The sequence below is a fragment of a genome, unplaced genomic scaffold (assembly GCF_019419815.1).
Source record: "Pyrus x bretschneideri cultivar Hongxiangsu unplaced genomic scaffold, Pyrus_bretschneideri_v1 Contig28, whole genome shotgun sequence".
Lineage (NCBI taxonomy): Eukaryota > Viridiplantae > Streptophyta > Magnoliopsida > Rosales > Rosaceae > Pyrus > Pyrus x bretschneideri.
Genome location: NW_025999590.1, coordinates 198,669 through 212,278, shown reverse-complemented (window position 1 = coordinate 212,278; position 13,610 = coordinate 198,669). Strand labels below are relative to the sequence as shown.

Sequence of the window (13,610 nt, the reverse complement as noted above, 5' to 3'; positions counted from 1 at the left end):
TTGACTTCTCATTTGAAGATGCTCTAAGAGCATCTTTAAAGAAGATGTCAAAACTGCAACATAAGTATATAATAGTAAAAATTGACAGCAAACTTTTTCTAAATGAGTCTTCAATTTCCTACGTGGTCATGAGTCAATTGAAAACAAATCCTTCTGCTATCAATTTGACAGCTGCTGTCAGATCCATTTAATATTTTTTAATAAATTTAATGAAAATATAATAAATATGATTGTGTATTTTAAAAATTTGATTGGTTACCTACATAAATGGACCTCACAATAATGCAATTGGAATTGCACATGGCCGACAATGTCTTCCGATCAAAATAATGCAATCGGAATTGCACATGGATGGCTGACAACCCATCAAGCAGGGCCCCAGTTCCCTCATCATGTGCCCTTTTCCTTCCCTTCTGGCCAGTTTCCTTCCTTTGAATGGTTCAATAATGCATGTCAATCATGCGCGTTTCCATACCCTTTTTTACAGTTTCCATCACCTATTTCCTTTTTTTTCGTTGTTGTACCGAAACTGCCCTCCAGCTGGATCTCCGGAATCGGGTTAATGGTTCTGTGTCGGTGTGTCCCACGCCTCACTTAATCTCTCGTTACACTCAGGCTCCTCCATCTTCCAATACTGTCACTCTTTCTCATCCCTCACAACTCTCTGCCTCTCCACCCATCTGTCCCCCTTTGCAACTCTCCCTTCTCCCTCTCGGCAAAACCTTCTGCATCACCTCCAAACACCACCCAAACTCACCCAAAAATCAACGGGGTCAAGGCGGTGGAGAAGTGGGTTAATGGTTCTGTGTTCTTCTTGATAATTGTATGTGTTTATGCCCTCATTATATTATGAGATGTCATGGGATTGTTTGTGATCGGTTTAAATACATCGCAATAAGGATAATAGTTCATATTTTTTATGAGGGATAATGGCTTTGTTTTTTTACGGTGAATTGTCGAGTGTTAGGCGCAAGTATTCAATTCAGAATTTAAAATTTTTTAATGAATTTTTATGTAGTTTAATTGATTTGGAGAGATTTCTTATAAATTTTAGATTTTAATTCATCTAATCTGACGACGAAAAATTATAAAGATATTTGAGAAGTAAAAGAATTTTCATGTTAAGTATATGTGTAACAACCCGTTCCAAATTTTACGTTTTTATTTTATTTTAAAAGCGTGAATTTACGAAATTGCCCTAGAGGCAAGGACTTTGACTTCCGTTGACCATCGACTTGAAAGATGTGGGACTTATTCTTTTAGCATATCCTCGTAGTACTCATTGGTACGAACGTATAGGCGAAAGCCGTTTGCGAGTCCGGATTATAACGGTATAGTTACGGACGTTCGAAATCGGTTATTCAAGGTTAGTGTGTATTTAAAGGGGAGGACCAATCAGAAATGGAGGGAGAAGAAAAAAAAAAAAAAAGAAAAAAAAAAAGGGAAATGGGTTTTCGTCCACCCGCACCCACCGCGGGTGGCCATTTTCCAAGGCCGATTCCGGCCAACTCCGGTGGAGTTTTTCGATGCCACCACCACCATTTTGAAGCTCTCATTCCCCTCTACAAAACCCACCCAAGAACCACCTTGATTGACCACGGGATGTGGAGGTTTGAGGCCACGAAAGTTGACGAAAATCAATGGTGCTCCGGCCACCCTTCTCCATTTTCCGGCAAATCGGCAAAGCGATGGCCGATGCCACCACTTGGGCTTTGTAGCCCATCATCCCAGGAGCAAAACCCAACCAACCTTGACCCCGTTGGACCACCGTAGACGACGAATCGACGTCGGGAAGTTTTAGGCACCCGCCGGCTTCGTGGGCAAAATTGACCATCTTCCGTCCACTTTTGGACTTCGTGGCAGGTATGAAAGTTGCTCCACTCACTGAGATCTTCATTTCTGTGAAGTTTGATAATTTTTGGAATTAGTTGGATTTTCCGGCGAGTCGGGGCGGCCGACCGCCACCCGCGGCGGCGCGTGCGGCGGCGCGTGGCCGGTGAGCCGCCAATGCTATTTTTAGGCTATGTCGAATGTTTTGAATTCAGTTTGGTCATTTGAATGACGTAGGTTGATCGTTGGAACCTAAATTCGTTATAATACGCTACTTGATAAAAATGTGAATCGATGATCCGACCGTTGGATCGTCACCAAAATTGGATACATTATAATACGTAATATTTAAAGATCATAGGAATTTACGGATCGGGAATCCGACTTACGGATCTTCCTGAATTGGATTTGTAAGTTAGTAAAATAAATGTTCACGGCCACTTGTTTTAGGCAATTGGCGAAGATCTGACCGTTGGATCGTAATGAAATTTTAAGATATTATTCTAGAAACATATTGTGGATCATTGGAAGTTGCAGATTGGAAATCTGATATGCGGATCTTCCGGGTCAGGTTATACAGGGTTGTAAACCCTACCGTTGATCTTTGATCGACGGTTGACTTGTGGTCAATAGGTCTCAACCTATTTTAGAAAGTCGTCGAGGTTGTGTTTTATGTGAATTGCATATTCTTCAGATAAGAGTTCTGAGATGTGATTTGATAATTGGCCACAGGGACCGATCATTCAGGACGCCTCGATGCGCGTGCTAGAGTAGTATAGCGTGGACTCCAGGTGAGTGGATCTTTTCCTTTTTATTGTGCATATTATTGAGAGTTCTATCGACACCTTTAAATTGATTAGGCATATTACTTTCATATATAATTATTGTGAATGCTTGACGTACAATGTGAACTACGAATGGCTTGATCCCTGTTTAGGGTACGTAGGCAGTCTAACGAGACGTTAGATGCAGCCATAAAATAATTGAGACAAAAGCCTTGCTTGGGAAATTGAGTGATGCGAAGGAAATTGGTAAAGACAAGTTTTAGTTTTGTGAATTAGTTAGTTAAATTAGAGTTAATTGGATTGTTATGGATAATTATCCCTGAAAATAAGTAGTTTGGGAGTATGGCGTTATTGATTGTACACTTCACACCATATTGTTTATAATTGAAAATGCTACGACATGGTTGAGTAGTAGATTGCATCATGATATATCCCTATGTATATTACTTGCTTATAATTATTGGGAATGCTTTCAAGTGCAAAGGTGAACTCAGGACACCCAGGTAAGTTCAGGTGAGTTTATGGTGTTAATTGAATCGATTGAGTTAGCATGACTACAGTTATGAGTTAGGCAACTTCGATACTGTCGTACCGGTTGCCATGTGTTGCACATGTTATGATGAGATATGGATAAGTCGTATAGGTCACTATAGGTGACTCCGACTTATATGCTAGCCAGAATTGATGAGATATGGATAAGTCGTACAGGTCACTATGCGTGACTCCGACTTATATGCTAGCCAGAATTGATGAGATATGGATAAGTCGTACAGGTCACTATACGTGACTCCGACTTATATGCTAGCCAGAATTGATGAGATATGGATAAGTCGTACAGGTCACTATACGTGACTCCGACTTATATGCTAGCCAGGATTGACGAGATGTGGATAAGTCGTACAGGTCACTATAAGTGACTCCGACTTATATGCTAGTCAGAATTGATGAGATATGGATAAGTCGTACAGGTCACTATGCGTGACTCCGACTTATATGCTAGCCAGAATTGATGAGATATGGATAAGTCGTACAGGTCACTATAGGCGACTCCGACTTATATGCTAGCCAGAATTGACGAGATATGGATAAGTCGTACAGGTAACTATACGTGACTCCGACTTATGTGCTAGCCAGGATTGACGAGATATGGATAAGTCGTACAGGTCACTATAGGTGACTCCGACTTATATGATGAGATATGGATAAGTCGTACAGGTCACTATAGGCGACTCCGACTTATATGCTAGCCAGAATTGACGAGATATGGATAAGTCGTACAGGTCACTATAGGTGACTCCGACTTATATGATGAGATATGGATAAGTCGTACAGGTCACTATAGGTGACTCCGACTTATATGCTAGCCATGATTGATGAGATACGGATAAGTTGTACATGTCATTTTAGCTGACTATGACTGATATATCACTTTGTATTGATTTAGTTCATTTGGCCTACTTATTAATGTATGGTGGATGTGATGGCAAATCGTGGTTTTGGTCATTTCCGAGTATGGTTTGGATATATGTATATATGTTGTACTGTCTTACGGAAAACGATACGGGTTGTACATTTAGGGGCATTACTTTTAGAGAGGTAGTAACTTTGGGAAGCTTGGTTTTATTGCTTACTCACACCTTCTCTTTGGTGCCCTCCAGGTTTTAGCTGCTGAGTTTGTATCGACAAAAATCTGTGGCGAATCTTAGTATTGATGGATATTTTTGAGGGTATGATTCTTACTCACATTACTGTACCTTACTTATGCTCTGACATCGCGCGTGAAATGGGTTCGCTCCCACTCGTAGCGCACTCTGGTATTTAGACACTTTTAGATTCAAATTTATTCACTTTTTATGCACTATCACATTTTATGGCTTCGTCACCTTCCTGGTGTCGGCCAGCACAGCTCGATTCAGGGTCCAAGTGGACTTTCTGGGTCGGGGTGTGTCAGTTTGGTATCAGAGCATATGTTGGGCAGTATTGTGTTCATCACACGCGTGATGTGAGCACTCTTGGTTTTTGTGTTTGACGTTCGAACTTTATCGCCTCATCGAATATGGAAAAATATGTTAACTTTTCTTCAGTTTTGGACAATTTTGTGGTCTTGACGACATTTTATAAAATCATTTTGGCGGTTGTCCTTAGAATTGAAACGAAGATTTTCCTCGTGGAGGAAAGGTATAAAAGTGAGGCAAGTTGATGGCCTAAGTAAATGTTTTGATAATTATGTATCGCCAGAGATATTACCAAATAATTCTATCATTTTCCTACCGCCGTTAGTATTGATTCTTTAAAGAATGGAAATCTTAGTTAGTCTTAATTTCTTAGTAACATTTCGCGGAAGATCATCTGAGGGATAATTATTGTTCGGTCCCTATTAGCACTAATATCTTCAAGCATACTTGGGTTCATGTTGGATCTTTAGGAGGAAGATCGACTGTCGATGAAGTCTTTTTGAAAGTAGATCTTAGGCAAGGTCTTTTTCTAGCATTGAGATTTTTCAATCAACGTTATTCCAAATTTTTGCTTTCGTAGTTGTACTTATTAAATGGGTGAGAATAGGCTTGCGAATGTAAGTTGTCATATCCTGGGAGTTGTAGAAATCCGAAAAGCAATCATTAAATCCTCCTAGGATCAATGAACTACTTCGCTTGAGCCTTAGGATCGTGGAAGCTTAGAAATAAGCTTTGTAATAGAACGGTAAACTCATGATTGTTGTTTTTACCCTATCACTTATCTAGGTAAACGAAAACCCTTTGACTAACCACCTCTCGATCACTTCCATAGGTAGACATTAGAATCGAAATGCGGGATGGTAGCTCACTGTTAGATTGTTATGAGTGTCGAGGAAACTGTGAAGACCTTTTTGTTCGTGTCGTAGAGTTGGTTAGTAGTACTGTAAATTTCAAGGACGTATACTTTTGGCGTCATATCTCAAAAATCTTACCGCGGATACCACCACATTGTTAAGTTGGTATGGCAACATGACGGAGTATTGCTTTTATTTTCACGATTAGAACCGTTTGAAACGAACCATCTTATTCATTGACCTAAAGTCAACAGTCATCACCTTATTTCAAGGCTAGATGACACTTCTCGGTGGAGATTTTGATGATGCATAGGGATTGTCGATTGATGTGACAAGTTAATTCGGATTCAGACTTTCTTAGTAGGTTAACGCTTATGTTTCTCGGTGGTAGAACCGCTAAAGATGAACCATCATACTTATGACCTAGAATTAACAATTTCTAATTTTATTGGATTATTGATTGGGACTTTTATGTAGAAGTGTGTCCAAATCTTCATTGATCTTCGAACTTTTTATTACATTTACTTTTTGGAACAAGCTAAGTTTTGTCGGAAGCAATAGTAGAATTAAATTGGCATCTATGAGTGCACTATGGTGTACCTACTCTCACACACTTCCAGCATGTCCTTTTCTATTTGATTGGGAAGTATGAGTATCGATATAGATTTACCTTTAATCTACCAAGAAATGGTTCAAATGATTTTAATCATTTTGTATGAATGGAGTTAGAAAGTATCTTTTTATATGCTCAGTTCGAGAGATGTTGTATATGTGAAGAATGTGAAATTCATTAATCGTGATGCTAAACCAATGATACGCTTATATGATGTTCCAATTGGTGGTGGTTTACTTAAGTAGAAAACAATATTTTTCTTGCTCTAAAAATTGAAGTATTGGCAATAATTATTTCGTAAAAAAAAAAAAAAAAAAAAAAAAAAAAAAAAAAAAAAAAATGGGTGTTGAAATTTCAACAACTAGACACTTGTGAAGACCACTAAGATAGAAGTGGGATGTAGTCAACCTCTTCGGGGGATGTGATCTAGAAATTATCTTTGTGACGTGATCAAATGTGGAAGTAGGAAAGAGATAAAATCGAGGCTCCCGTTGATGTGTTCTAAATGAATCCTCACTCTAGATGTACCCCGCTTTTGATTAATGTTGTGAGGATATTGAGGATATAGAGTTCAAACTTCCTTGGGCAATTACAATTTTCTAATTGCGTCCAGAGGACGATGACTTTTTGAGAAAACTACTCTTAGACTTCTATACAAATTCAGCAAACAAAAACCTGACAAGATTATCATCTTGGTGTATTTATATTTCATCGTGTTACATGTTTCACTTCCAAGCCTTTGGAAGTCGTTATGAAGGTTTTGAGTATTAGAAGTTGTTCATTATTGCATTTCTATCCCTAGATTAACGATTAGTTTGAAATGAGTTACTCAGACCTTTGTGGACGAGTTACATTTTGTTTGTCCACCAGTAGCATGGTTGCAGTATATCCTTATCTCCATTCTAGTCGCTTGTAACCACGGTTACAATTTCGGGTTAACTATGGTATCATTGGAGTTGATATATGGAGATTTTACGCATAGCGCATATTTAATGGACGCATACTTTTGTTAGAATTATGGGTAACTAAGGTTACATTCCTGTTTAGGAGTATGGTATTCTTCGAAATATAATACAAATATTGTATGTGCAGCTTGTGATTTACAGCAGATTATTGCGAACGAATATTTAATTGAGATTGTGATGTAGAAAATTTATGTTATTGACGATGTTACCTCAGAAGGTAGTGAATGAGTACAATCGAGGTTGGTATGTGTATTTCCCATTGAGGGGCAAGATGGTAATATTGCACCCTCGGGAATTGTTACTTGTTTATCAAGACATCAGTGAATTGTCGGTTTTGTGGTGTGCAGACCGTAATATTAATAACTGATTCGTTGGGTTGTTAAGTAAGTAAACAAGTAGATTATTCTACGTTAATATTTATATTTACTTATTTAATTCGTTAATTGTTGTTTGGGCTTGACCCAAAAATACTACATGCTGCTAAATTTCGAAGTGCGTCACGCTTTGAACACGTTTATGTGAAAGAGAAGGAAAGTACGGAGTTGGAGGCATGAAAGAAGAGTCATTACACTCCGATCATGACGGAATGTCATCCTCTTTTATGTAGGCGCTATTACTTTGTGTCTTCCTCATGTATGTATTTACATACATATCTCTTTAAATTTGAGTATTCTACACTGGACTGATGATTTTAAATTTCGAGGACGAAATTTTCTTAAGGTGGGTAGATTGTAACAACCCGTTCCAAATTTTACGTTTTTATTTTATTTTAAAAGCGTGAATTTACGAAATTGCCCTAGAGGCAAGGACTTTGACTTCCGTTGACCATCGACTTGAAAGATGTGGGACTTATTCTTTTAGCATATCCTCGTAGTACTCATTGGTACGAACGTATAGGCGAAAGCCGTTTGCGAGTCCGGATTATAACGGTATAGTTACGGACGTTCGAAATCGGTTATTCAAGGTTAGTGTGTATTTAAAGGGGAGGACCAATCAGAAATGGAGGGAGAAGAAAAAAAAAAAAAAAGAAAAAAAAAAAGGGAAATGGGTTTTCGTCCACCCGCACCCACCGCGGGTGGCCATTTTCCAAGGCCGATTCCGGCCAACTCCGGTGGAGTTTTTCGATGCCACCACCACCATTTTGAAGCTCTCATTCCCCTCTACAAAACCCACCCAAGAACCACCTTGATTGACCACGGGATGTGGAGGTTTGAGGCCACGAAAGTTGACGAAAATCAATGGTGCTCCGGCCACCCTTCTCCATTTTCCGGCAAATCGGCAAAGCGATGGCCGATGCCACCACTTGGGCTTTGTAGCCCATCATCCCAGGAGCAAAACCCAACCAACCTTGACCCCGTTGGACCACCGTAGACGACGAATCGACGTCGGGAAGTTTTAGGCACCCGCCGGCTTCGTGGGCAAAATTGACCATCTTCCGTCCACTTTTGGACTTCGTGGCAGGTATGAAAGTTGCTCCACTCACTGAGATCTTCATTTCTGTGAAGTTTGATAATTTTTGGAATTAGTTGGATTTTCCGGCGAGTCGGGGCGGCCGACCGCCACCCGCGGCGGCGCGTGCGGCGGCGCGTGGCCGGTGAGCCGCCAATGCTATTTTTAGGCTATGTCGAATGTTTTGAATTCAGTTTGGTCATTTGAATGACGTAGGTTGATCGTTGGAACCTAAATTCGTTATAATACGCTACTTGATAAAAATGTGAATCGATGATCCGACCGTTGGATCGTCACCAAAATTGGATACATTATAATACGTAATATTTAAAGATCATAGGAATTTACGGATCGGGAATCCGACTTACGGATCTTCCTGAATTGGATTTGTAAGTTAGTAAAATAAATGTTCACGGCCACTTGTTTTAGGCAATTGGCGAAGATCTGACCGTTGGATCGTAATGAAATTTTAAGATATTATTCTAGAAACATATTGTGGATCATTGGAAGTTGCAGATTGGAAATCTGATATGCGGATCTTCCGGGTCAGGTTATACAGGGTTGTAAACCCTACCGTTGATCTTTGATCGACGGTTGACTTGTGGTCAATAGGTCTCAACCTATTTTAGAAAGTCGTCGAGGTTGTGTTTTATGTGAATTGCATATTCTTCAGATAAGAGTTCTGAGATGTGATTTGATAATTGGCCACAGGGACCGATCATTCAGGATGCCTCGATGCGCGTGCTAGAGTAGTATAGCGTGGACTCCAGGTGAGTGGATCTTTTCCTTTTTATTGTGCATATTATTGAGAGTTCTATCGACACCTTTAAATTGATTAGGCATATTACTTTCATATATAATTATTGTGAATGCTTGACGTACAATGTGAACTACGAATGGCTTGATCCCTGTTTAGGGTACGTAGGCAGTCTAACGAGACGTTAGATGCAGCCATAAAATAATTGAGACAAAAGCCTTGCTTGGGAAATTGAGTGATGCGAAGGAAATTGGTAAAGACAAGTTTTAGTTTTGTGAATTAGTTAGTTAAATTAGAGTTAATTGGATTGTTATGGATAATTATCCCTGAAAATAAGTAGTTTGGGAGTATGGCGTTATTGATTGTACACTTCACACCATATTGTTTATAATTGAAAATGCTACGACATGGTTGAGTAGTAGATTGCATCATGATATATCCCTATGTATATTACTTGCTTATAATTATTGGGAATGCTTTCAAGTGCAAAGGTGAACTCAGGACACCCAGGTAAGTTCAGGTGAGTTTATGGTGTTAATTGAATCGATTGAGTTAGCATGACTACAGTTATGAGTTAGGCAACTTCGATACTGTCGTACCGGTTGCCATGTGTTGCACATGTTATGATGAGATATGGATAAGTCGTATAGGTCACTATAGGTGACTCCGACTTATATGCTAGCCAGAATTGATGAGATATGGATAAGTCGTACAGGTCACTATGCGTGACTCCGACTTATATGCTAGCCAGAATTGATGAGATATGGATAAGTCGTACAGGTCACTATACGTGACTCCGACTTATATGCTAGCCAGAATTGATGAGATATGGATAAGTCGTACAGGTCACTATACGTGACTCCGACTTATATGCTAGCCAGGATTGACGAGATGTGGATAAGTCGTACAGGTCACTATAAGTGACTCCGACTTATATGCTAGTCAGAATTGATGAGATATGGATAAGTCGTACAGGTCACTATGCGTGACTCCGACTTATATGCTAGCCAGAATTGATGAGATATGGATAAGTCGTACAGGTCACTATAGGCGACTCCGACTTATATGCTAGCCAGAATTGACGAGATATGGATAAGTCGTACAGGTCACTATACGTGACTCCGACTTATGTGCTAGCCAGGATTGACGAGATATGGATAAGTCGTACAGGTCACTATAGGTGACTCCGACTTATATGATGAGATATGGATAAGTCGTACAGGTCACTATAGGCGACTCCGACTTATATGCTAGCCAGAATTGACGAGATATGGATAAGTCGTACAGGTCACTATAGGTGACTCCGACTTATATGATGAGATATGGATAAGTCGTACAGGTCACTATAGGTGACTCCGACTTATATGCTAGCCATGATTGATGAGATACGGATAAGTTGTACATGTCATTTTAGCTGACTATGACTGATATATCACTTTGTATTGATTTAGTTCATTTGGCCTACTTATTAATGTATGGTGGATGTGATGGCAAATCGTGGTTTTGGTCATTTCCGAGTATGGTTTGGATATATGTATATATGTTGTACTGTCTTACGGAAAACGATACGGGTTGTACATTTAGGGGCATTACTTTTAGAGAGGTAGTAACTTTGGGAAGCTTGGTTTTATTGCTTACTCACACCTTCTCTTTGGTGCCCTCCAGGTTTTAGCTGCTGAGTTTGTATCGACAAAAATCTGTGGCGAATCTTAGTATTGATGGATATTTTTGAGGGTATGATTCTTACTCACATTACTGTACCTTACTTATGCTCTGACATCGCGCGTGAAATGGGTTCGCTCCCACTCGTAGCGCACTCTGGTATTTAGACACTTTTAGATTCAAATTTATTCACTTTTTATGCACTATCACATTTTATGGCTTCGTCACCTTCCTGGTGTCGGCCAGCACAGCTCGATTCAGGGTCCAAGTGGACTTTCTGGGTCGGGGTGTGTCAATATGATTGTGTTGTTCCACCATTATTAGTTTTATTAAATAAGATACATATTTAATCTGCTTTAATCTGTATTTAATAGAAATAATTGTTTTGATAAATGTGAATATATTGTCTGCATGCTTAATAACAAATTATTTGCATTTTTTGGTGTCAGCTATTCTCAACTCCATTGGTAGTGACACACAAGAACACCGAAGCAAATTATTCTCTCCATAGTGCTCAAGTCGATGACAGCTGGCATGCTAACGCTATTTTCCAACAAAACATTATTTAAACTATTTTTTTAAGATAAACAAGGTGATTGCTAGTGTTGTAGTGTAACACTAATTTGGGAATTTCATTTTTTTTCTCCTTCTTTGATTTTATTTTTTTCATTCATCATTCCTTTCATCAGATATGCTTTTCAGCATTATTACAGGATTCATTTTTTTTGGAATTCATGGATAATTTTTATTTATTTTTAAAAGGACTTATTTTGAAGGTTGGAAAGATTCACTGAAACATTTTAATATCTTCCTAGTCACAGTTAAGCAGCACAGTCAAGCAGACTCACTAGCTATATTTCTGCAATATATTTCACACTTCCTAGTTTTCTTAGCTCAGTGAATATTTTATTTATTTCATTCTCTGCCTTTTTTACTTTTTTTCTTTTAAAAAAAAAATTGTTTTCTTATGAATTAATAATAAATAAAAATCTGAGAACACAATTTTTGGAAAGAACAGTGTAAGTATACAACCGATATTATTAATTGTATGTAAAAATTGATTAAAAAACCTATGAATGTATCAATACATTATATGAGTCACCAACTTTTACCAAATCAATAACTTACAACTAAGAATGTGAGTAAATTTTGGTATAAGTGTTATACAAGTGTTGTTTCATAAAAATTGTACGCAAGTCTATTCTGCTCGAGATTATAACATGAAAAACACATTTGTGGAGTTTGTTTTGTTTAAATTTGGGAGTTTTGTGATTTTGAGATTTATGAATATCATAATTTTAATCTGTGAATTTTTTAATTCAGATTATTTTATACATTCTGATGAGAGAGTGAGTTGAAATAGTGATTTGTTTTTTTTTAATTGTTTATAGGCAGAAGTTGGTTCAAGGTTGAATTAACAGTTATATCTTTTCCAATTCCATGTTGGTAGTGGTGAAGTCCTGCTGAATTGCTAAAAAAAAGGTCCTCTCCAATTGGTTTGAACCAAACTCCAATCCCAAAAAAAAAAACCAAAAAAAAAACCACTAGGTAACCACACTATCCTTATTTTCTTTGTAGTATAATTCTGTTGTCATATAAAATTCCTTCAAGTGTTTCAATATTTTTCTTTCCTTGCCTAGGGTGCTTCCTTAACAATCAACAAATACTGGACAAAAGTTTTTAGCGTTGAAGCAAAAATTTTTTGCTTGTTTTGGCCTACTCTTTGTATCTTCGAAATACGACCTCTTTTACAATTTTTAATCCCGTAGCAACGCGTGGGCAAAACTTTTTAATCCATCCTAAGTACACACAGTTTTACATATGATTTAGGGTCGGTTTGATAATCATTTCATTTAGCTTTAGGGTACACATGTTAAATTAGAAGAAGAAGATAAAACTTAATGCTTTTAGATTTCTTAGTTCCTTTTGCTTTTAGACAGCAAATTGCAATTGGATCCAGAAGAATTGCAAGAAAAAAAGGAAATTATTACGTTCTCTCCCTTCTTACTTTATTAGCTTATTCTCAATTTACAGAACAATCGATTTGTATTGATGCTCCAAGGAACGTATATATTGAAGAGCAACTCACTTCATCCATAACCAACAGAGCTAAGGGTACGTTCTTTAATTATAACCATATTTGATTTGAGTTTTGCATCTTGGATCTCATTTATGGTAATTTGGTTGTTGTCTTCATATTTGATTTGATTTAGGGGCTTTTCACATGTAATTAGGCCCTTAATAATAGAGAAAAATGCTCCGGATTCAATAGTTTGTAGAATCGATTTACTTTATAACACTAAAGAAATTTTACAAATAAGAATAAATTGAAGCATGACAAGTGGATAGATAAGGATGTCGGAATCGGGATGTGGGCGAGTGTAGATTATAATTTAGGGTTTAGGACTCGGCCTTTGGATGGAGTCCTAAACTCATTATTGCTTAACCCTAGGTCATAAAAATTAACCCTATGCTTTTTATAAAAAAAAAATAAAAATAAAAATAAAAAAAAAACAACAACAACAACAATCGTGAGTTTTTTGGTAAACAGTGGGGCATTTGGTTTGCTTCTAAATCTGGTGCCATGCAAGCTTGTACTTTTTAGTCAATGTATTGATTATTTATCGTGTTTATGTTAAATCTGCAACAGTTCAGTGTACATACGTGATGTAATCTTGAAAAAGAATGAAGAAAATCAGATAAATAGAGAGATGAAATGCTTGAGCTAATAGTAGCAGCT

At 37.9% G+C, this 13,610-nt stretch overlaps 1 protein-coding gene across 5 annotated transcripts in view; it reads left to right on the top strand.

Moving 5' to 3' along the window:
* Nucleotides 1–13,610, top strand: part of LOC125479274 (probable disease resistance protein At4g27220) — a 35,984-nt gene continuing 22,374 nt past the window's right edge. The window contains exons 1-4 of one of the 5 annotated variants that reach the window (XR_007259904.1): nucleotides 360–823; nucleotides 11,320–11,462; nucleotides 12,262–12,418; nucleotides 12,905–12,985. The gene's annotated coding sequence lies outside the window, so the exon portion shown is untranslated. Of the gene's footprint in view, nucleotides 824–11,319; nucleotides 11,463–12,261; nucleotides 12,419–12,904; nucleotides 12,986–13,610 lie in introns of those variants that run through there. The other 4 variants (XR_007259903.1, XR_007259902.1, XR_007259905.1 and 1 more) reach the window with 4 other exon arrangements.